General features: G+C 42.7%; 13 non-coding genes across 13 annotated transcripts; all 13 read left to right on the top strand.

The window, feature by feature from the left end:
- The first annotated feature begins 2982 nt into the window (after window positions 1–2982).
- trnaw-cca (transfer RNA tryptophan (anticodon CCA)) lies at window positions 2983–3054 on the top strand. Its single transcript has one exon. It is a non-coding gene; the product is annotated as a tRNA-Trp (tRNA).
- A 1598-nt stretch (window positions 3055–4652) lies between these two features.
- Window positions 4653–4726, top strand: trnan-guu (transfer RNA asparagine (anticodon GUU)). The gene has a single exon. It is a non-coding gene; the product is annotated as a tRNA-Asn (tRNA).
- Window positions 4727–6161: 1435 nt separating this feature from the next.
- On the top strand, window positions 6162–6233 carry trnaw-cca (transfer RNA tryptophan (anticodon CCA)). Its single transcript has one exon. It is a non-coding gene; the product is annotated as a tRNA-Trp (tRNA).
- A 1598-nt stretch (window positions 6234–7831) lies between these two features.
- On the top strand, window positions 7832–7905 carry trnan-guu (transfer RNA asparagine (anticodon GUU)). The gene has a single exon. It is a non-coding gene; the product is annotated as a tRNA-Asn (tRNA).
- Window positions 7906–9340: 1435 nt separating this feature from the next.
- trnaw-cca (transfer RNA tryptophan (anticodon CCA)) lies at window positions 9341–9412 on the top strand. The gene has a single exon. It is a non-coding gene; the product is annotated as a tRNA-Trp (tRNA).
- A 1598-nt stretch (window positions 9413–11010) lies between these two features.
- On the top strand, window positions 11011–11084 carry trnan-guu (transfer RNA asparagine (anticodon GUU)). Its single transcript has one exon. It is a non-coding gene; the product is annotated as a tRNA-Asn (tRNA).
- A 1435-nt stretch (window positions 11085–12519) lies between these two features.
- trnaw-cca (transfer RNA tryptophan (anticodon CCA)) lies at window positions 12520–12591 on the top strand. The gene has a single exon. It is a non-coding gene; the product is annotated as a tRNA-Trp (tRNA).
- A 1598-nt stretch (window positions 12592–14189) lies between these two features.
- On the top strand, window positions 14190–14263 carry trnan-guu (transfer RNA asparagine (anticodon GUU)). The gene has a single exon. It is a non-coding gene; the product is annotated as a tRNA-Asn (tRNA).
- Window positions 14264–15703: 1440 nt separating this feature from the next.
- Window positions 15704–15775, top strand: trnaw-cca (transfer RNA tryptophan (anticodon CCA)). Its single transcript has one exon. It is a non-coding gene; the product is annotated as a tRNA-Trp (tRNA).
- Window positions 15776–17367: 1592 nt separating this feature from the next.
- trnan-guu (transfer RNA asparagine (anticodon GUU)) lies at window positions 17368–17441 on the top strand. Its single transcript has one exon. It is a non-coding gene; the product is annotated as a tRNA-Asn (tRNA).
- A 1435-nt stretch (window positions 17442–18876) lies between these two features.
- On the top strand, window positions 18877–18948 carry trnaw-cca (transfer RNA tryptophan (anticodon CCA)). The gene has a single exon. It is a non-coding gene; the product is annotated as a tRNA-Trp (tRNA).
- A 1592-nt stretch (window positions 18949–20540) lies between these two features.
- trnan-guu (transfer RNA asparagine (anticodon GUU)) lies at window positions 20541–20614 on the top strand. Its single transcript has one exon. It is a non-coding gene; the product is annotated as a tRNA-Asn (tRNA).
- A 1435-nt stretch (window positions 20615–22049) lies between these two features.
- Window positions 22050–22121, top strand: trnaw-cca (transfer RNA tryptophan (anticodon CCA)). Its single transcript has one exon. It is a non-coding gene; the product is annotated as a tRNA-Trp (tRNA).
- Window positions 22122–23606: the final 1485 nt, after the last annotated feature.

Below are 23606 nucleotides of genomic sequence, written 5' to 3' on the forward strand. Positions count from 1 at the left end.
CAGAGGGAGGCCTAGGTCGCTAAACGATCAACAGGTATCTAATAATGACGTTCACAAAGGTGACAATATGTTTTTTTCTACATATCCTTACATTTACCCGTACAGCACAACGTTTTTTCTATACCCTCAAATCCCCAATGTATAGAAAAAACTCCTGAGAAACACAAGTATAGAGTGAAATCACAATAACTTATACAACAAATCTATTCAAATGCCCAGATATGACAGAACACACCCCTTTAAATATGTATTTCCTTCATTTCAGTTTTCTTCCCTCCCCAGGATACCTGAAAATTCACTATCGCATATTAAAGGCTGTACATGTAATACATCTACTAATAAAGATGGACATTAAAGTTAATTATTAAAAAATTACACTTTTCATTAAGACATGTATTGATAAAATTATTGTGAATAGTTGTGGTGTCTGGAAAGCAATTTTTGTTAAATATAACAATTTTCAGGCGAGTGGTGCATAAGCTTGTTATTTAGTGACTAAATTATTTCCACTGCATTCACAACAGTTCTAATGTGTTTGCTTGTTCCACATGGCCTGCTACTGAGTTGTTTTCGGAACTGAAACCTATAAGAACATTAAGATGCACCATGGCCCAGAATCGTTCATTGGAACTAGGATTAATATCAATTGAAAGTACTCCAAAATAAAAGATTTAACCTGAATATTAAAAGGGTAGGAAAGTATTAAAACGACACCATAACGTCTTAACTTCCAATCTTCTTCCTGGTTCAGGTCATGTACAGTAAAATGACATAATCAGTGGAGTCATGCCGAGGTTGAAAGTTTAAGCCTCACCTGGAGCCTGGTTTTCTGTCTTGAAAAAAAAACATTTCCTGGTGCATGTTTTCTCCATGAAAAAAAAGTCATTTTCCCTTACATGATTTCTCGCTTTGTTTCATCAAAGAGTGCAGAAAGAAGAAAGAAAGGAAAAGCGTCGTAAATGAACTCTGCAGCCCTTGGGAGATGTCAAGCGCATTGGACATGAAAAGTGCCCAATAAAAGCCATTTCTCTTCGTTTCTCTTACAGTCGGGGCTCCTGTTGCGTGTAAAGGAGGCAGCTTGCTCAGCCAGCAGACTCAGTGCTTACTGAACGCAGATGGCTCAGAGCGGTGTGTCCAAGCGGCTGTAAAAGAGGAGAATTCTGCTGGCGCCGTAGCTTAGTTGCTTTAAGTATCTGTCTCGTTAACTGGAGATCCTGGCTCCACATCCCAGCTGTGCCTTTCTTCCTGTCTTTTCGTGCAGAAAGTACCATTTTGGACAACCGCATAGGGCTTGATTTAGTTTAATGCATGAATGCATTTCCTTTCTGCAACAACTTGTTTTTCAAGAAATTCATACAGCTTGTGAAAAATGAAATTTAATTCTTGGCTATCAGAGCAGAAGGAATATTGCCGACTGGCAAGAAAATGCAAGCAATGTTTATTTTTTGACCGGAAAGGTGCGAATGGAGAAAAGCCTCTCTCGTCAGTCTCTGTGGCGCAATCGGCGAGCGCGTTCGGCTGTTAACTGAAAGGTTAGTGGTTCGAGCCCACCCAGGGACGGGCTTCTTATTATTGTCAATGTGAACACTGGCTCCGCTAAAGCCGAAACCTTAACCCTCTTTATATTTGCCGAAAATGCGAGTCTTTTGCCCGTGTCCAACAACAACACTTGAGACCGGGGAAGTCCAATTGTGACCAACACCGCAACTCCCCAGACAACCATATTCACCCATGGAAAAGTATCTTTGAAGGGCTGGCGGGAGATATCATTTATACTCCTGTTTCGTCCTCTGCTAAAATAGTTTAGAAATACAACGCCGATTTGTTTGAGAATTTGACAAGCATTGTTACGTTAGCACTGTGAAGTTGGATGTTGATATTTTGATATATTTACCTTCATTTTAACATAAATGCTGTACAATCTATGCTGTACAATCAAACACAGGCATATTTTGAGTCTCGTGCTGATTGTCCTGTGGATCCAAAAGAAAATTTTAAAGCTGATACATTTTCGATTGTAATTTGCATCTAGCTACAACGTCCCTGGAAAAGAGATTTTATTAGTTGCGTGCAATCGGTATCTTTTACTTTACGTATGGTCGTGGAAATAGTTTTAAAAATGTTTTCTAAAGAAGATTGTATTGCCAGGACCTGCCTTTAGCGCTCAGTAGCGATTACGCTGTTGATATAGATGGAGAAGAAATGTCAGATGAATTGATGATCTAAGCTAAAATAGCCCTAACACGCCTCCTGTAACAGTGTTTGTATTCATAGCAAGAAATATTAGTTTTCAAACCCGAACGTTGCTTTTGCTTAAGTGTTATGTAACCATTAGCGGTTTCGGTAGCTTCTGAAGAGCGCACTTTTCCAAACTGAAGCCTATAAGAACATTATTCAAGATGCACCATGGCCCAGAATCGTGCATCGGGACAAGGATTAACATCAACTGAAAGTACTCCCAGATAAAAGATTTGACCGAAAAATTGAAAGAGTAGGCAAGTTTTAAAACAACGCCATGACGTCTCGATTTCCAATCTCTTTCCTGGTTCAGGCCATGTCCAATGACATGAGCAGTGGAGTCATACCGAGGTTGTGAGTTCAAGCCTCACCTGGAGCAGCCTGGTTTTCTGTCTTGACAGCTAAACAGTGTTTTGTGTTATTTGCTAAATGGAGAGAGGATTCTGTGTTAATTGTGCTCCTCCTGGGAGAGGTCAAGATGAGAAGTTCACGAGGCTGGTGGTAAATATCCTGTCCAGGAATATCGTGGCTGTAGGGGGTCAGATCTATAGATGTAGTAAACACATCAGTGGAGACGGTGTGTCTGCTCTCTGTGAGAGAGCCGGGCGGAAAGAATAATCTGTGGTCTGGGAAGAAGAGACCCTCGTTGGAAGAGCTGCGCTCCTCACAGCAGAGAATGAAAAAAAACTTTTCCAGGGACGCTGATTGTTCTCTTTGGGGGAATTAAAAGCACTTGAGGCAAGTGACCTCGTGGCGCAACGGTAGCGCGTCTGACTCCAGATCAGAAGGTTGCGTGTTCAAATCACGTCGAGGTCAGCTGATGAGTTTGCAGGTGCTGCTGGTGCCGAACCCGGGACTTACACCACGCAGTTGGGTTTTATCTGTACACCGCATGGGTAATCTGAACGAAGTAACAGCGCAGTACGGAACACCCAGTCAGGAGCTTATGCAGCGAAGCATCTTGAACACGGCAAGAGAAAAGGCACACTGCACATCCGCGAAACATCACGTCCGGCTTTAGAGACAGTAACATCAGAGAATGGAAGTTTCAGACCTCCTTTCTGTTACAGGTTCAAGCAAACCTGAAAGTTAGGCAGTGTTTGGTCACTTTTGTATGAAAAAGTGTCTGAAGCCTGTAATTATAATTTGCTCTTTTTTAATTGTGGTTGAAATCCTCTCCCATGTACCAAGACCTTACAGTATATTCATGTTTACTTAAATGACTAACGCTATTGGACATTAGTTGGTGTTTTTTTTGTAACGATTTGCTATTTCATGCAGGAAAGAAAGGAACCCAGACCCAACGTTTGCTTTCAGGTGCGGTTCATTTACATTACGGACATCTATTTCTGAGGAGCCTGATTTAAATCACACAACCCCGGTAGAAGTCGAATCGACAATCTAATCAACCGAAATCAGACGCCTTATCCATTAAACCACTAGCCCGTCACGTAAATGAATTGCACCATGGTGAGTTCAGCGCCGCTACTAGTAATACCCCACCCCCATCTTAAATTTCTACGTGAGAAACGTGTTTTCTACATTTTTATCAGTTTTTAAAAATCATCACTTTAAGCAGACAAAGCCTTTATGTGTCGCTCTGAATTTCTAATTGATTTAGAATTCCAAGAAAAAAGCGTTTTGTTCCACAACGGCGTGAAATGCTCACGTCTTTCACTCTACTTCTCTCTTGTAGTAAAGCAGATCTTGCTAGGCGAGCATTTGCTCCCGTAAATTAGGTCACTTTTCATGTTAACTCACGTCTTCTAAACACAACATTTCCTGGTGCATGTTTTCTCCATGAAAAAAAGTCATTTTCCCTTACATGATTTCTCGGTTTGTTTCATCAAAGAGTGCAGAAAGAAGAAAGAAAGGAAAAGTGTCATAAATGAACTCTGCCGCCCTTGGGAGATGTCAAGCGCATTGGACATGAAAAGTGCCCAATAAAAGCCATTTCTCTTCGTTTCTCTTACAGTCGGGGCTCCTGTTGCGTGTAAAGGAGGCAGCTTGCTCAGCCAGCAGACTCAGTGCTTACTGAACGCAGATGGCTCAGAGCGGTGTGTCCAAGCGGCTGTAAAAGAGGAGAATTCTGCTGGCGCCGTAGCTCAGTTGCTTAAGTACCTGTCTCTTTAACTGGAGATCCTGGCTCCACATCCCAGCTGTGCCTTTCTTCCTGTCTTTTCGTGCAGAAAGTACCATTTTGGACAACCGCATAGGGCTTGATTTAGTTTAATGCATGAATGCATTTCCTTTCTGCAACAACTTGTTTTTCAAGAAATTCATACAGCTTGTGAAAAATGAAATTTAATTCTTGGCTATCAGAGCAGAAGGAATATTGCCGACTGGCAAGAAAATGCAAGCAATGTTTATTTTTTGACCGGAAAGGTGCGAATGGAGAAAAGGCTCTCTTGTCGGTCTCTGTGGCGCAATCGGCGAGCGCGTTCGGCTGTTAACTGAAAGGTTGGTGGTTCGAGCCCACCCAGGGACGGGCTTCTTATTATTGTCAATGTGAACACTGGCTCCGCTAAAGCCGAAACCTTAACCCTCTTTCTATTTGCCGAAAATGCGAGTCTTTTGCCCGTGTCCAACAACAACACTTGAGACCGGGGAAGTCCAATAGTGACCAACACCGCAACTCCCCAGACAACCATATTCACCCATGGAAAAGTATCTTTGAAGGGCTGGCGGGAGATATCATTTATACTCCTGTTGCGTCCTCTGCTAAAATAGTTTAGAAATACAACGCAGATTTGTTTGAAAATTTGACAAGCATTGTTACGTTAGCACTGTGAAGTTGGATGTTGATATTTTGATATATTTACCTTCATTTTAACATAAATATAAACATAAATGCTGTACAATCTATGCTGTACAATCAAACACAGGCATATTTTGAGTCTCGTGCTGATCGTCCTGTGGATCCAAAAGAAAATTTTAAAGCTGATACATTTTCGATTGTAATTTGCATCTAGCTACAACGTCCCTGGAAAAGAGAATTTATTAGTTGCGTGCAATCGGTATCTTTTACTTTACGTGTGGTCGTGGAAACAGTTTTAAAAATGTTTTCTAAAGAAGATTGTATTGCCAGGACCTGCCTTTAGCGCTCAGTAGCGATTACGCTGTTGATATAGATGGAGAAGAAATGTCAGATGAATTGATGATCTAAGCTAAAATAGCCCTAACACGCCTCCTGTAACAGTGTTTGTATTCATAGCAAGTAATATTAGTTTTCAAACCCGAACGTTGCTTTTGCTTAAGTGTTATGTAACCATTAGCGGTTTCGGTAGCTTCTGAAGAGCGCACTTTTCCAAACTGAAGCCTATAAGAACATTATTCAAGATGCACCATGGCCCAGAATCGTGCATCGGGACAAGGATTAACATCAACTGAAAGTACTCCCAGATAAAAGATTTGACCGAAAAAATTGAAAGAGTAGGCAAGTTTTAAAACAACGCCATGACGTCTCGATTTCCAATCTCTTTCCTGGTTCAGGCCATGTCCAATGACATGAGCAGTGGAGTCATACCGAGGTTGTGAGTTCAAGCCTCACCTGGAGCAGCCTGGTTTTCTGTCTTGACAGCTAAACAGTGTTTTGTGTTATTTGCTAAATGGAGAGAGGATTCTGTGTTAATTGTGCTCCTCCTGGGAGAGGTCAAGATGAGAAGTTCACGAGGCTGGTGGTAAATATCCTGTCCAGGAATATCGTGGCTGTAGGGGGTCAGATCTATAGATGTAGTAAACACATCAGTGGAGACGGTGTGTCTGCTCTCTGTGAGAGAGCCGGGCGGAAAGAATAATCTGTGGTCTGGGAAGAAGAGACCCTCGTTGGAAGAGCTGCGCTCCTCACAGCAGAGAATGAAAAAAAACTTTTCCAGGGACGCTGATTGTTCTCTTTGGGGGAATTAAAAGCACTTGAGGCAAGTGACCTCGTGGCGCAACGGTAGCGCGTCTGACTCCAGATCAGAAGGTTGCGTGTTCAAATCACGTCGAGGTCAGCTGATGAGTTTGCAGGTGCTGCTGGTGCCGAACCCGGGACTTACACCACGCAGTTGGGTTTTATCTGTACACCGCATGGGTAATCTGAACGAAGTAACAGCGCAGTACGGAACACCCAGTCAGGAGCTTATGCAGCGAAGCATCTTGAACACGGCAAGAGAAAAGGCACACTGCACATCCGCGAAACATCACGTCCGGCTTTAGAGACAGTAACATCAGAGAATGGAAGTTTCAGACCTCCTTTCTGTTACAGGTTCAAGCAAACCTGAAAGTTAGGCAGTGTTTGGTCACTTTTGTATGAAAAAGTGTCTGAAGCCTGTAATTATAATTTGCTCTTTTTTAATTGTGGTTGAAATCCACTCCCATGTACCAAGACCTTACAGTATATTCATGTTTACTTAAATGACTAACGCTATTGGACATTAGTTGGTGTTTTTTTTGTAACGATTTGCTATTTCATGCAGGAAAGAAAGGAACCCAGACCCAACGTTTGCTTTCAGGTGCGGTTCATTTACATTACGGACATCTATTTCTGAGGAGCCTGATTTAAATCACACAACCCCGGTAGAAGTCGAATCGACAATCTAATCAACCGAAATCAGACGCCTTATCCATTAAACCACTAGCCCGTCACGTAAATGAATTGCACCATGGTGAGTTCAGCGCCGCTACTAGTAATACCCCACCCCCATCTTAAATTTCTACGTGAGAAACGTGTTTTCTACATTTTTATCAGTTTTTAAAAATCATCACTTTAAGCAGACAAAGCCTTTATGTGTCGCTCTGAATTTCTAATTGATTTAGAATTCCAAGAAAAAAGCGTTTTGTTCCACAACGGCGTGAAATGCTCACGTCTTTCACTCTACTTCTCTCTTGTAGTAAAGCAGATCTTGCTAGGCGAGCATTTGCTCCCGTAAATTAGGTCACTTTTCATGTTAACTCACGTCTTCTAAACACAACATTTCCTGGTGCATGTTTTCTCCATGAAAAAAAGTCATTTTCCCTTACATGATTTCTCGGTTTGTTTCATCAAAGAGTGCAGAAAGAAGAAAGAAAGGAAAAGTGTCATAAATGAACTCTGCCGCCCTTGGGAGATGTCAAGCGCATTGGACATGAAAAGTGCCCAATAAAAGCCATTTCTCTTCGTTTCTCTTACAGTCGGGGCTCCTGTTGCGTGTAAAGGAGGCAGCTTGCTCAGCCAGCAGACTCAGTGCTTACTGAACGCAGATGGCTCAGAGCGGTGTGTCCAAGCGGCTGTAAAAGAGGAGAATTCTGCTGGCGCCGTAGCTCAGTTGCTTAAGTACCTGTCTCTTTAACTGGAGATCCTGGCTCCACATCCCAGCTGTGCCTTTCTTCCTGTCTTTTCGTGCAGAAAGTACCATTTTGGACAACCGCATAGGGCTTGATTTAGTTTAATGCATGAATGCATTTCCTTTCTGCAACAACTTGTTTTTCAAGAAATTCATACAGCTTGTGAAAAATGAAATTTAATTCTTGGCTATCAGAGCAGAAGGAATATTGCCGACTGGCAAGAAAATGCAAGCAATGTTTATTTTTTGACCGGAAAGGTGCGAATGGAGAGACACCTCTCACGTCGGTCTCTGTGGCGCAATCGGCGAGCGCGTTCGGCTGTTAACTGAAAGGTTGGTGGTTCGAGCCCACCCAGGGACGGGCTTCTTATTATTGTCAATGTGAACACTGGCTCCGCTAAAGCCGAAACCTTAACCCTCTTTCTATTTGCCGAAAATGCGAGTCTTTTGCCCGTGTCCAACAACAACACTTGAGACCGGGGAAGTCCAATAGTGACCAACACCGCAACTCCCCAGACAACCATATTCACCCATGGAAAAGTATCTTTGAAGGGCTGGCGGGAGATATCATTTATACTCCTGTTGCGTCCTCTGCTAAAATAGTTTAGAAATACAACGCAGATTTCTTTGAAAATTTGACAAGCATTGTTACGTTAGCACTGTGAAGTTGGATGTTGATATTTTGATATATTTACCTTCATTTTAACATAAATATAAACATAAATGCTGTACAATCTATGCTGTACAATCAAACACAGGCATATTTTGAGTCTCGTGCTGATCGTCCTGTGGATCCAAAAGAAAATTTTAAAGCTGATACATTTTCGATTGTAATTTGCATCTAGCTACAACGTCCCTGGAAAAGAGAATTTATTAGTTGCGTGCAATCGGTATCTTTTACTTTACGTGTGGTCGTGGAAACAGTTTTAAAAATGTTTTCTAAAGAAGATTGTATTGCCAGGACCTGCCTTTAGCGCACAGTAGCGATTACGCTGTTGATAAGGATGGAGAAGAAATGTCAGATGAATTGATGATCTAAGCTAAAATAGCCCTAACACGCCTCCTGTAACAGTGTTTGTATTCATAGCAAGTAATATTAGTTTTCAAACCCGAACGTTGCTTTTGCTTAAGTGTTATGTAACCATTAGCGGTTTCGGTAGCTTCTGAAGAGCGCACTTTTCCAAACTGAAGCCTATAAGAACATTATTCAAGATGCACCATGGCCCAGAATCGTGCATCGGGACAAGGATTAACATCAACTGAAAGTACTCCCAGATAAAAGATTTGACCGAAAAAATTGAAAGAGTAGGCAAGTTTTAAAACAACGCCATGACGTCTCGATTTCCAATCTCTTTCCTGGTTCAGGCCATGTCCAATGACATGAGCAGTGGAGTCATACCGAGGTTGTGAGTTCAAGCCTCACCTGGAGCAGCCTGGTTTTCTGTCTTGACAGGTAAACAGTGTTTTGTGTTATTTGCTAAATGGAGAGAGGATTCTGTGTTAATTGTGCTTCTCCTGGGAGAGGTCAAGATGAGAAGTTCACGAGGCTGGTGGTAAATATCCTGTCCAGGAATATCGTGGCTGTAGGGGGTCAGATCTATAGATGTAGTAAACACATCAGTGGAGACGGTGTGTCTGCTCTCTGTGAGAGAGCCGGGCGGAAAGAATAATCTGTGGTCTGGGAAGAAGAGACCCTCGTTGGAAGAGCTGCGCTCCTCACAGCAGAGAATGAAAAAAAACTTTTCCAGGGACGCTGATTGTTCTCTTTGGGGGAATTAAAAGCACTTGAGGCAAGTGACCTCGTGGCGCAACGGTAGCGCGTCTGACTCCAGATCAGAAGGTTGCGTGTTCAAATCACGTCGAGGTCAGCTGATGAGTTTGCAGGTGCTGCTGGTGCCGAACCCGGGACTTACACCACGCAGTTGGGTTTTATCTGTACACCGCATGGGTAATCTGAACGAAGTAACAGCGCAGTACGGAACACCCAGTCAGGAGCTTATGCAGCGAAGCATCTTGAACACGGCAAGAGAAAAGGCACACTGCACATCCGCGAAACATCACGTCCGGCTTTAGAGACAGTAACATCAGAGAATGGAAGTTTCAGACCTCCTTTCTGTTACAGGTTCAAGCAAACCTGAAAGTTAGGCAGTGTTTGGTCACTTTTGTATGAAAAAGTGTCTGAAGCCTGTAATTATAATTTGCTCTTTTTTAATTGTGGTTGAAATCCACTCCCATGTACCAAGACCTTACAGTATATTCATGTTTACTTAAATGACTAACGCTATTGGACATTAGTTGGTGTTTTTTTTGTAACGATTTGCTATTTCATGCAGGAAAGAAAGGAACCCAGACCCAACGTTTGCTTTCAGGTGCGGTTCATTTACATTACGGACATCTATTTCTGAGGAGCCTGATTTAAATCACACAACCCCGGTAGAAGTCGAATCGACAATCTAATCAACCGAAATCAGACGCCTTATCCATTAAACCACTAGCCCGTCACGTAAATGAATTGCACCATGGTGAGTTCAGCGCCGCTACTAGTAATACCCCACCCCCATCTTAAATTTCTACGTGAGAAACGTGTTTTCTACATTTTTATCAGTTTTTAAAAATCATCACTTTAAGCAGACAAAGCCTTTATGTGTCGCTCTGAATTTCTAATTGATTTAGAATTCCAAGAAAAAAGCGTTTTGTTCCACAACGGCGTGAAATGCTCACGTCTTTCACTCTACTTCTCTCTTGTAGTAAAGCAGATCTTGCTAGGCGAGCATTTGCTCCCGTAAATTAGGTCACTTTTCATGTTAACTCACGTCTTCTAAACACAACATTTCCTGGTGCATGTTTTCTCCATGAAAAAAAGTCATTTTCCCTTACATGATTTCTCGGTTTGTTTCATCAAAGAGTGCAGAAAGAAGAAAGAAAGGAAAAGTGTCATAAATGAACTCTGCCGCCCTTGGGAGATGTCAAGCGCATTGGACATGAAAAGTGCCCAATAAAAGCCATTTCTCTTCGTTTCTCTTACAGTCGGGGCTCCTGTTGCGTGTAAAGGAGGCAGCTTGCTCAGCCAGCAGACTCAGTGCTTACTGAACGCAGATGGCTCAGAGCGGTGTGTCCAAGCGGCTGTAAAAGAGGAGAATTCTGCTGGCGCCGTAGCTCAGTTGCTTAAGTACCTGTCTCTTTAACTGGAGATCCTGGCTCCACATCCCAGCTGTGCCTTTCTTCCTGTCTTTTCGTGCAGAAAGTACCATTTTGGACAACCGCATAGGGCTTGATTTAGTTTAATGCATGAATGCATTTCCTTTCTGCAACAACTTGTTTTTCAAGAAATTCATACAGCTTGTGAAAAATGAAATTTAATTCTTGGCTATCAGAGCAGAAGGAATATTGCCGACTGGCAAGAAAATGCAAGCAATGTTTATTTTTTGACCGGAAAGGTGCGAATGGAGAAAAGGCTCTCTTGTCGGTCTCTGTGGCGCAATCGGCGAGCGCGTTCGGCTGTTAACTGAAAGGTTGGTGGTTCGAGCCCACCCAGGGACGGGCTTCTTATTATTGTCAATGTGAACACTGGCTCCGCTAAAGCCGAAACCTTAACCCTCTTTCTATTTGCCGAAAATGCGAGTCTTTTGCCCGTGTCCAACAACAACACTTGAGACCGGGGAAGTCCAATAGTGACCAACACCGCAACTCCCCAGACAACCATATTCACCCATGGAAAAGTATCTTTGAAGGGCTGGCGGGAGATATCATTTATACTCCTGTTGCGTCCTCTGCTAAAATAGTTTAGAAATACAACGCAGATTTCTTTGAAAATTTGACAAGCATTGTTACGTTAGCACTGTGAAGTTGGATGTTGATATTTTGATATATTTACCTTCATTTTAACATAAATATAAACATAAATGCTGTACAATCTATGCTGTACAATCAAACACAGGCATATTTTGAGTCTCGTGCTGATCGTCCTGTGGATCCAAAAGAAAATTTTAAAGCTGATACATTTTCGATTGTAATTTGCATCTAGTTACAACGTCCCTGGAAAAGAGAATTTATTAGTTGCGTGCAATCGGTATCTTTTACTTTACGTGTGGTCGTGGAAACAGTTTTAAAAATGTTTTCTAAAGAAGATTGTATTGCCAGGACCTGCCTTTAGCGCTCAGTAGCGATTACGCTGTTGATATAGATGGAGAAGAAATGTCAGATGAATTGATGATCTAAGCTAAAATAGCCCTAACACGCCTCCTGTAACAGTGTTTGTATTCATAGCAAGTAATATTAGTTTTCAAACCCGAACGTTGCTTTTGCTTAAGTGTTATGTAACCATTAGCGGTTTCGGTAGCTTCTGAAGAGCGCACTTTTCCAAACTGAAGCCTATAAGAACATTATTCAAGATGCACCATGGCCCAGAATCGTGCATCGGGACAAGGATTAACATCAACTGAAAGTACTCCCAGATAAAAGATTTGACCGAAAAAATTGAAAGAGTAGGCAAGTTTTAAAACAACGCCATGACGTCTCGAGTTCCAATCTCTTTCCTGGTTCAGGCCATGTCCAATGACATGAGCAGTGGAGTCATACCGAGGTTGTGAGTTCAAGCCTCACCTGGAGCAGCCTGGTTTTCTGTCTTGACAGGTAAACAGTGTTTTGTGTTATTTGCTAAATGGAGAGAGGATTCTGTGTTAACTGTGCTCCTCCTGGGAGAGGTCAAGATGAGAAGTTCACGAGGCTGGTGGTAAATATCCTGTCCAGGAATATCGTGGCTGTAGGGGGTCAGATCTATAGATGTAGTAAACACATCAGTGGAGACGGTGTGTCTGCTCTCTGTGAGAGAGCCGGGCGGAAAGAATAATCTGTGGTCTGGGAAGAAGAGACCCTCGTTGGAAGAGCTGCGCTCCTCACAGCAGAGAATGAAAAAAAACTTTTCCAGGGACGCTGATTGTTCTCTTTGGGGGAATTAAAAGCACTTGAGGCAAGTGACCTCGTGGCGCAACGGTAGCGCGTCTGACTCCAGATCAGAAGGTTGCGTGTTCAAATCACGTCGAGGTCAGCTGATGAGTTTGCAGGTGCTGCTGGTGCCGAACCCGGGACTTACACCACGCAGTTGGGTTTTATCTGTACACCGCATGGGTAATCTGAACGAAGTAACAGCGCAGTACGGAACACCCAGTCAGGAGCTTATGCAGCGAAGCATCTTGAACACGGCAAGAGAAAAGGCACACTGCACATCCGCGAAACATCACGTCCGGCTTTAGAGACAGTAACATCAGAGAATGGAAGTTTCAGACCTCCTTTCTGTTACAGGTTCAAGCAAACCTGAAAGTTAGGCAGTGTTTGGTCACTTTTGTATGAAAAAGTGTCTGAAGCCTGTAATTATAATTTGCTCTTTTTTAATTGTGGTTGAAATCCACTCCCATGTACCAAGACCTTACAGTATATTCATGTTTACTTAAATGACTAACGCTATTGGACATTAGTTGGTGTTTTTTTTGTAACGATTTGCTATTTCATGCAGGAAAGAAAGGAACCCAGACCCAACGTTTGCTTTCAGGTGCGGTTCATTTACATTACGGACATCTATTTCTGAGGAGCCTGATTTAAATCACACAACCCCGGTAGAAGTCGAATCGACAATCTAATCAACCGAAATCAGACGCCTTATCCATTAAACCACTAGCCCGTCACGTAAATGAATTGCACCATGGTGAGTTCAGCGCCGCTACTAGTAATACCCCACCCCCATCTTAAATTTCTACGTGAGAAACGTGTTTTCTACATTTTTATCAGTTTTTAAAAATCATCACTTTAAGCAGACAAAGCCTTTATGTGTCGCTCTGAATTTCTAATTGATTTAGAATTCCAAGAAAAAAGCGTTTTGTTCCACAACGGCGTGAAATGCTCACGTCTTTCACTCTACTTCTCTCTTGTAGTAAAGCAGATCTTGCTAGGCGAGCATTTGCTCCCGTAAATTAGGTCACTTTTCATGTTAACTCACGTCTTCTAAACACAACATTTCCTGGTGCATGTTTTCTCCATGAAAAAAAGTCATTTTCCCTTACATGATTTCTCGGTTTGTTTCATCAAAGAGTGCAGAAAGAAGAAAGAAAGGAAAAGTGTCATAAATGAACTCTGCCGCCCTTGGGAGATGTCAAGCGCATTGGACATGAAAAGTGCCCAATAAAAGCCATTTCTCTTCGTTTCTCTTACAGTCGGGGCTCCTGTTGCGTGTAAAGGAGGCAGCTTGCTCAGCCAGCAGACTCAGTGCTTACTGAACGCAGATGGCTCAGAGCGGTGTGTCCAAGCGGCTGTAAAAGAGGAGAATTCTGCTGGCGCCGTAGCTCAGTTGCTTAAGTACCTGTCTCTTTAACTGGAGATCCTGGCTCCACATCCCAGCTGTGCCTTTCTTCCTGTCTTTTCGTGCAGAAAGTACCATTTTGGACAACCGCATAGGGCTTGATTTAGTTTAATGCATGAATGCATTTCCTTTCTGCAACAACTTGTTTTTCAAGAAATTCATACAGCTTGTGAAAAATGAAATTTAATTCTTGGCTATCAGAGCAGAAGGAATATTGCCGACTGGCAAGAAAATGCAAGCAATGTTTATTTTTTGACCGGAAAGGTGCGAATGGAGAGACGCCTCTCACGTGGGTCTCTGTGGCGCAATCGGCGAGCGCGTTCGGCTGTTAACTGAAAGGTTGGTGGTTCGAGCCCACCCAGGGACGGGCTTCTTATTATTGTCAATGTGAACACTGGCTCCGCTAAAGCCGAAACCTTAACCCTCTTTCTATTTGCCGAAAATGCGAGTCTTTTGCCCGTGTCCAACAACAACACTTGAGACCGGGGAAGTCCAATAGTGACCAACACCGCAACTCCCCAGACAACCATATTCACCCATGGAAAAGTATCTTTGAAGGGCTGGCGGGAGATATCATTTACAGTATACTCCTGTTGCGTCCTCTGCTAAAATAGTTTAGAAATACAACGCAGATTTCTTTGAAAATTTGACAAGCATTGTTACGTTAGCACTGTGAAGTTGGATGTTGATATTTTGATATATTTACCTTCATTTTAACATAAATATAAACATAAATGCTGTACAATCTATGCTGTACAATCAAACACAGGCATATTTTGAGTCTCGTGCTGATCGTCCTGTGGATCCAAAAGAAAATTTTAAAGCTGATACATTTTCGATTGTAATTTGCATCTAGCTACAACGTCCCTGGAAAAGAGAATTTATTAGTTGCGTGCAATCGGTATCTTTTACTTTACGTGTGGTCGTGGAAACAGTTTTAAAAATGTTTTCTAAAGAAGATTGTATTGCCAGGACCTGCCTTTAGCGCACAGTAGCGATTACGCTGTTGATAAGGATGGAGAAGAAATGTCAGATGAATTGATGATCTAAGCTAAAATAGCCCTAACACGCCTCCTGTAACAGTGTTTGTATTCATAGCAAGTAATATTAGTTTTCAAACCCGAACGTTGCTTTTGCTTAAGTGTTATGTAACCATTAGCGGTTTCGGTAGCTTCTGAAGAGCGCACTTTTCCAAACTGAAGCCTATAAGAACATTATTCAAGATGCACCATGGCCCAGAATCGTGCATCGGGACAAGGATTAACATCAACTGAAAGTACTCCCAGATAAAAGATTTGACCGAAAAAATTGAAAGAGTAGGCAAGTTTTAAAACAACGCCATGACGTCTCGATTTCCAATCTCTTTCCTGGTTCAGGCCATGTCCAATGACATGAGCAGTGGAGTCATACCGAGGTTGTGAGTTCAAGCCTCACCTGGAGCAGCCTGGTTTTCTGTCTTGACAGGTAAACAGTGTTTTGTGTTATTTGCTAAATGGAGAGAGGATTCTGTGTTAATTGTGCTTCTCCTGGGAGAGGTCAAGATGAGAAGTTCACGAGGCTGGTGGTAAATATCCTGTCCAGGAATATCGTGGCTGTAGGGGGTCAGATCTATAGATGTAGTAAACACATCAGTGGAGACGGTGTGTCTGCTCTCTGTGAGAGAGCCGGGCGGAAAGAATAATCTGTGGTCTGGGAAGAAGAGACCCTCGTTGGAAGAGCTGCGCTCCTCACAGCAGAGAATGAAAAAAAACTTTTCCAGGGACGCTGATTGTTCTCTTTGGGGGAATTAAAAGCACTTGAGGCAAGTGACCTCGTGGCGCAACGGTAGCGCGACTGACTCCAGTTCAGAAGGTTGCGTGTTCAAATCACGTCGAGGTCAGCTGATGAGTTTGCAGGTGCTGCTGGTGCCGGAACTTACACCACGCAGTTGGGTTTTATCTGTACACCGCATGGGTAATCTGAACGAAGTAACAGCGCAGTACAGAACACCCAGTCAGGAGCTTATGCAGCGAAGCATCTTGAACACGGCAAGAGAAAAGGCACACTGCACATCCGCGAAACATCACGTCCGGCTTTAGAGACAGTAACATCAGAGAATGGAAGTTTCAGACCTCCTTTCTGTTACAGGTTCAAGCAAACCTGAAAGTTAGGCAGTGTTTGGTCACTTTTGTATGAAAAAGTGTCTGAAGCCTGTAATTATAATTTGCTCTTTTTTAATTGTGGTTGAAATCCACTCCCATGTACCAAGACCTTACAGTATATTCATGTTTACTTAAATGACTAACGCTATTGGACATTAGTTGGTGTTTTTTTGTAACGATTTGCTATTTCATGCAGGAAAGAAAGGAACCCAGACCCAACGTTTGCTTTCAGGTGCGGTTCATTTACATTACGGACATCTATTTCTGAGGAGCCTGATTTAAATCACACAACCCCGGTAGAAGTCGAATCGACAATCTAATCAACCGAAATCAGACGCCTCATCCATTAAACCACTAGCCCGTCACGTAAATGAATTGCACCATGGTGAGTTCAGCGCCGCTACTAGTAATACCCCACCCCCATCTTAAATTTCTACGTGAGAAACGTGTTTTCTACATTTTTATCAGTTTTTAAAAATCATCACTTTTAAGCAGACAAAGCCTTTATGTGTCGCTCTGAATTTCTAATTGATTTAGAATTCCAAGAAAAAAGCGTTTTGTTCCACAACGGCGTGAAATGCTCACGTCTTTCACTCTACTTCTCTCTTGTAGTAAAGCAGATCTTGCTAGGCGAGCATTTGCTCCCGTAAATTAGGTCACTTTTCATGTTAACTCACGTCTTCTAAACACAACATTTCCTGGTGCATGTTTTCTCCATGAAAAAAAGTCATTTTCCCTTACATGATTTCTCGGTTTGTTTCATCAAAGAGTGCAGAAAGAAGAAAGAAAGGAAAAGTGTCATAAATGAACTCTGCCGCCCTTGGGAGATGTCAAGCGCATTGGACATGAAAAGTGCCCAATAAAGGCCATTTCTCTTCGTTTCTCTTACAGTCGGGGCTCCTGTTGCGTGTAAAGGAGGCAGCTTGCTCAGCCAGCAGACTCAGTGCTTACTGAACGCAGATGGCTCAGAGCGGTGTGTCCAAGCGGCTGTAAAAGAGGAGAATTCTGCTGGCGCCGTAGCTCAGTTGCTTAAGTACCTGTCTCTTTAACTGGAGATCCTGGCTCCACATCCCAGCTGTGCCTTTCTTCCTGTCTTTTCGTGCAGAAAGTACCATTTTGGACAACCGCATAGGGCTTGATTTAGTTTAATGCATGAATGCATTTCCTTTCTGCAACAACTTGTTTTTCAAGAAATTCATACAGCTTGTGAAAAATGAAATTTAATTCTTGGCTATCAGAGCAGAAGGAATATTGCCGACTGGCAAGAAAATGCAAGCAATGTTTATTTTTTGACCGGAAAGGTGCGAATGGAGAGACGCCTCTCACGTCGGTCTCTGTGGCGCAATCGGCGAGCGCGTTCGGCTGTTAACTGAAAGGTTGGTGGTTCGAGCCCACCCAGGGACGGGCTTCTTATTATTGTCAATGTGAACACTGGCTCCGCTAAAGCCGAAACCTTAACCCTCTTTCTATTTGCCGAAAATGCGAGTCTTTTGCCCGTGTCCAACAACAACACTTGAGACCGGGGAAGTCCAATAGTGACCAACACCGCAACTCCCCAGACAACCATATTCACCCATGGAAAAGTATCTTTGAAGGGCTGGCGGGAGATATCATTTATACTCCTGTTGCGTCCTCTGCTAAAATAGTTTAGAAATACAACGCAGATTTCTTTGAAAATTTGACAAGCATTGTTACGTTAGCACTGTGAAGTTGGATGTTGATATTTTGATATATTTACCTTCATTTTAACATAAATATAAACATAAATGCTGTACAATCTATGCTGTACAATCAAACACAGGCATATTTTGAGTCTCGTGCTGATCGTCCTGTGGATCCAAAAGAAAATTTTAAAGCTGATACATTTTCGATTGTAATTTGCATCTAGCTACAACGTCCCTGGAAAAGAGAATTTATTAGTTGCGTGCAATCGGTATCTTTTACTTTACGTGTGGTCGTGGAAACAGTTTTAAAAATGTTTTCTAAAGAAGATTGTATTGCCAGGACCTGCCTTTAGCGCACAGTAGCGATTACGCTGTTGATAAGGATGGAGAAGAAATGTCAGATGAATTGATGATCTAAGCTAAAATAGCCCTAACACGCCTCCTGTAACAGTGTTTGTATTCATAGCAAGTAATATTAGTTTTCAAACCCGAACGTTGCTTTTGCTTAAGTGTTATGTAACCATTAGCGGTTTCGGTAGCTTCTGAAGAGCGCACTTTTCCAAACTGAAGCCTATAAGAACATTATTCAAGATGCACCATGGCCCAGAATCGTGCATCGGGACAAGGATTAACATCAACTGAAAGTACTCCCAGATAAAAGATTTGACCGAAAAAATTGAAAGAGTAGGCAAGTTTTAAAACAACGCCATGACGTCTCGATTTCCAATCTCTTTCCTGGTTCAGGCCATGTCCAATGACATGAGCAGTGGAGTCATACCGAGGTTGTGAGTTCAAGCCTCACCTGGAGCAGCCTGGTTTTCTGTCTTGACAGGTAAACAGTGTTTTGTGTTATTTGCTAAATGGAGAGAGGATTCTGTGTTAATTGTGCTTCTCCTGGGAGAGGTCAAGATGAGAAGTTCACGAGGCTGGTGGTAAATATCCTGTCCAGGAATATCGTGGCTGTAGGGGGTCAGATCTATAGATGTAGTAAACACATCAGTGGAGACGGTGTGTCTGCTCTCTGTGAGAGAGCCGGGCGGAAAGAATAATCTGTGGTCTGGGAAGAAGAGACCCTCGTTGGAAGAGCTGCGCTCCTCACAGCAGAGAATGAAAAAAAACTTTTCCAGGGACGCTGATTGTTCTCTTTGGGGGAATTAAAAGCACTTGAGGCAAGTGACCTCGTGGCGCAACGGTAGCGCGACTGACTCCAGTTCAGAAGGTTGCGTGTTCAAATCACGTCGAGGTCAGCTGATGAGTTTGCAGGTGCTGCTGGTGCCGGAACTTACACCACGCAGTTGGGTTTTATCTGTACACCGCATGGGTAATCTGAACGAAGTAACAGCGCAGTACAGAACACCCAGTCAGGAGCTTATGCAGCGAAGCATCTTGAACACGGCAAGAGAAAAGGCACACTGCACATCCGCGAAACATCACGTCCGGCTTTAGAGACAGTAACATCAGAGAATGGAAGTTTCAGACCTCCTTTCTGTTACAGGTTCAAGCAAACCTGAAAGTTAGGCAGTGTTTGGTCACTTTTGTATGAAAAAGTGTCTGAAGCCTGTAATTATAATTTGCTCTTTTTTAATTGTGGTTGAAATCCACTCCCATGTACCAAGACCTTACAGTATATTCATGTTTACTTAAATGACTAACGCTATTGGACATTAGTTGGTGTTTTTTTGTAACGATTTGCTATTTCATGCAGGAAAGAAAGGAACCCAGACCCAACGTTTGCTTTCAGGTGCGGTTCATTTACATTACGGACATCTATTTCTGAGGAGCCTGATTTAAATCACACAACCCCGGTAGAAGTCGAATCGACAATCTAATCAACCGAAATCAGACGCCTCATCCATTAAACCACTAGCCCGTCACGTAAATGAATTGCACCATGGTGAGTTCAGCGCCGCTACTAGTAATACCCCACCCCCATCTTAAATTTCTACGTGAGAAACGTGTTTTCTACATTTTTATCAGTTTTTAAAAATCATCACTTTTAAGCAGACAAAGCCTTTATGTGTCGCTCTGAATTTCTAATTGATTTAGAATTCCAAGAAAAAAGCGTTTTGTTCCACAACGGCGTGAAATGCTCACGTCTTTCACTCTACTTCTCTCTTGTAGTAAAGCAGATCTTGCTAGGCGAGCATTTGCTCCCGTAAATTAGGTCACTTTTCATGTTAACTCACGTCTTCTAAACACAACATTTCCTGGTGCATGTTTTCTCCATGAAAAAAAGTCATTTTCCCTTACATGATTTCTCGGTTTGTTTCATCAAAGAGTGCAGAAAGAAGAAAGAAAGGAAAAGTGTCATAAATGAACTCTGCCGCCCTTGGGAGATGTCAAGCGCATTGGACATGAAAAGTGCCCAATAAAGGCCATTTCTCTTCGTTTCTCTTACAGTCGGGGCTCCTGTTGCGTGTAAAGGAGGCAGCTTGCTCAGCCAGCAGACTCAGTGCTTACTGAACGCAGATGGCTCAGAGCGGTGTGTCCAAGCGGCTGTAAAAGAGGAGAATTCTGCTGGCGCCGTAGCTCAGTTGCTTAAGTACCTGTCTCTTTAACTGGAGATCCTGGCTCCACATCCCAGCTGTGCCTTTCTTCCTGTCTTTTCGTGCAGAAAGTACCATTTTGGACAACCGCATAGGGCTTGATTTAGTTTAATGCATGAATGCATTTCCTTTCTGCAACAACTTGTTTTTCAAGAAATTCATACAGCTTGTGAAAAATGAAATTTAATTCTTGGCTATCAGAGCAGAAGGAATATTGCCGACTGGCAAGAAAATGCAAGCAATGTTTATTTTTTGACCGGAAAGGTGCGAATGGAGAGACGCCTCTCACGTCGGTCTCTGTGGCGCAATCGGCGAGCGCGTTCGGCTGTTAACTGAAAGGTTGGTGGTTCGAGCCCACCCAGGGACGGGCTTCTTATTATTGTCAATGTGAACACTGGCTCCGCTAAAGCCGAAACCTTAACCCTCTTTCTATTTGCCGAAAATGCGAGTCTTTTGCCCGTGTCCAACAACAACACTTGAGACCGGGGAAGTCCAATAGTGACCAACACCGCAACTCCCCAGACAACCATATTCACCCATGGAAAAGTATCTTTGAAGGGCTGGCGGGAGATATCATTTATACTCCTGTTGCGTCCTCTGCTAAAATAGTTTAGAAATACAACGCAGATTTCTTTGAAAATTTGACAAGCATTGTTACGTTAGCACTGTGAAGTTGGATGTTGATATTTTGATATATTTACCTTCATTTTAACATAAATATAAACATAAATGCTGTACAATCTATGCTGTACAATCAAACACAGGCATATTTTGAGTCTCGTGCTGATCGTCCTGTGGATCCAAAAGAAATTTTTAAAGCTGATACATTTTCGATTGTAATTTGCATCTAGCTACAACATCCCTGGAAAAGAGAATTTATTAGTTGCGTGCAATCGGTATCTTTTACTTTACGTGTGGTCGTGGAAACAGTTTTAAAAATGTTTTCTAAAGAAGATTGTATTGCCAGGACCTGCCTTTAGCGCTCAGTAGCGATTACGCTGTTGATATAGATGGAGAAGAAATGTCAGATGAATTGATGATCTAAGCTAAAATAGCCCTAACACGCCTCCTGTAACAGTGTTTGTATTCATAGCAAGTAATATTAGTTTTCAAACCCGAACGTTGCTTTTGCTTAAGTGTTATGTAACCATTAGCGGTTTCGGTAGCTTCTGAAGAGCGCACTTTTCCAAACTGAAGCCTATAAGAACATTATTCAAGATGCACCATGGCCCAGAATCGTGCATCGGGACAAGGATTAACATCAACTGAAAGTACTCCCAGATAAAAGATTTGACCGAAAAAATTGAAAGAGTAGGCAAGTTTTAAAACAACGCCATGACGTCTCGATTTCCAATCTCTTTCCTGATTCAGGCCTTGTCCAATGACATGAGCAGTGGAGTCATACCGAGGTTGTGAGTTCAAGCCTCACCTGGAGCAGCCTGGTTTTCTGTCTTGACAGGTAAACAGTGTTTTGTGTTATTTGCTAAATGGAGAGAGGATTCTGTGTTAATTGTGCTCCTCCTGGGAGAGGTCAAGATGAGAAGTTCACGAGGCTGGTGGTAAATATCCTGTCCAGGAATATCGTGGCTGTAGGGGGTCAGATCTATTGATGTAGTAAACACATCAGTGGAGACGGTGTGTCTGCTCTCTGTGAGAGAGCCAGGCGGAAAGAATAATCTGTGGTCTGGGAAGAAGAGACCCTCGTTGGAAGAGCTGCGCTCCTCACAGCAGAGAATGAAAAAAAACTTTTCCAGGGACGCTGATTGTTCTCTTTGGGGGAATTAAAAGCACTTGAGGCAAGTGACCTCGTGGCGCAACGGTAGAGCATCTGATTCCAGTTCAGAAGGTTGCGTGTTCAAATCACGTCGAGGTCAGCTGATGAGTTTGCAGGTGCTGCTGGTGCCGGAACTTACACCACGTAGGTGGGTTTTATCTGTACACCGCATGGGTAATCTGAACGAAGTAACAGCGCAGTACGGAACACCCAGTCAGGAGCTTATGTAGCGAAGCATCTTGAACACGGCAAGAGAAAAGGCACACTGCACATCCGTGAAACATCACGTCCGGCTTTAGAGACAGTAACATCAGAGAATGGAAGTTTCAGACCTCCTTTCTGTTACAGGTTCAAGCAAACCTGAAAGTTAGGCAGTGTTTGGTCACTTTTGTATGAAAAAGTGTCTGAAGCCTGTAATTATAATTTGCTCTTTTTTAATTGTGGTTGAAATCCACTCCCATGTACCAAGACCTTACAGTATATTCATGTTTACTTAAATGACTAACGCTATTGGACATTAGTTGGTGTTTTTTTTGTAACGATTTGCTATTTCATGCAGGAAAGAAAGGAACCCAGACCCAACGTTTGCTTTCAGGTGCGGTTCATTTACATAACGGACATCTATTTCTGAGGAGCCTGATTTAAATCACACAACCCCGGTAGAAGTCGAATCGACAATCTAATAAACCGAAATCAGACGCCTCATCCATTAAACCACTAGCCCGTCACGTAAATGAATTGCACCATGGTGAGTTCAGCGCCGCTACTAGTAATACCCCACCCCCATCTTAAATTTCTACGTGAGAAACGTGTTTTCTACATTTTTATCAGTTTTTAAAAATCATCACTTTTAAGCAGACAAAGCCTTTATGTGTCGCTCTGAATTTCTAATTGATTTAGAATTCCAAGAAAAAAGCGTTTTGTTCCACAACGGCGTGAAATGATCACGTCTTTCACTCTACTTCTCTCTTGTAGTAAAGCAGATCTTGCTAGGCGAGCATTTGCTCCGGTAAATTAGGTCACTTTTCATGTTAACTCACGTCTTCTAAACACAACATTTCCTGGTGCATGTTTTCTCCATGAAAAAAAGTCATTTTCCCTTACATGATTTCTCGCTTTGTTTCATCAAAGAGTGCAGAAAGAAGAAAGAAAGGAAAAGTGTCGTAAATGAACTCTGCCGCCCTTGGGAGATGTCAAGCGCATTGGACATGAAAAGTGCCCAATAAAAGCCATTTCTCTTCGTTTCTCTTACAGTCGGGGCTCCTGTTGCATGTAAAGGAGGCAGCTTGCTCGGCCAGCAGACTCAGTGCTTACTGAACGCAGATGGCTCAGAGCGGTGTGTCCAAGTGGCTGTAAAAGAGGAGAATTTTGCTGGCGCCGTAGCTCAGTTGCTTAAGTACCTGTCTCTTTAACTGGAGATCCTGGCTCCACATCCCAGCTGTGCCTTTCTTCCTGTCTTTTCGTGCAGAAAGTACCATTTTGGACAACCGCATAGGGCTTGATTTAGTTTAATGCATGAATGCATTTCCTTTCTGCAACAACTTGTTTTTCAAGAAATTCATACAGCTTGTGAAAAATGAAATTT

This window comes from Atractosteus spatula, chromosome 10 (assembly GCF_055471065.1).
Source record: "Atractosteus spatula isolate fAtrSpa1 chromosome 10, fAtrSpa1.hap1, whole genome shotgun sequence".
NCBI lineage: Eukaryota > Metazoa > Chordata > Actinopteri > Semionotiformes > Lepisosteidae > Atractosteus > Atractosteus spatula.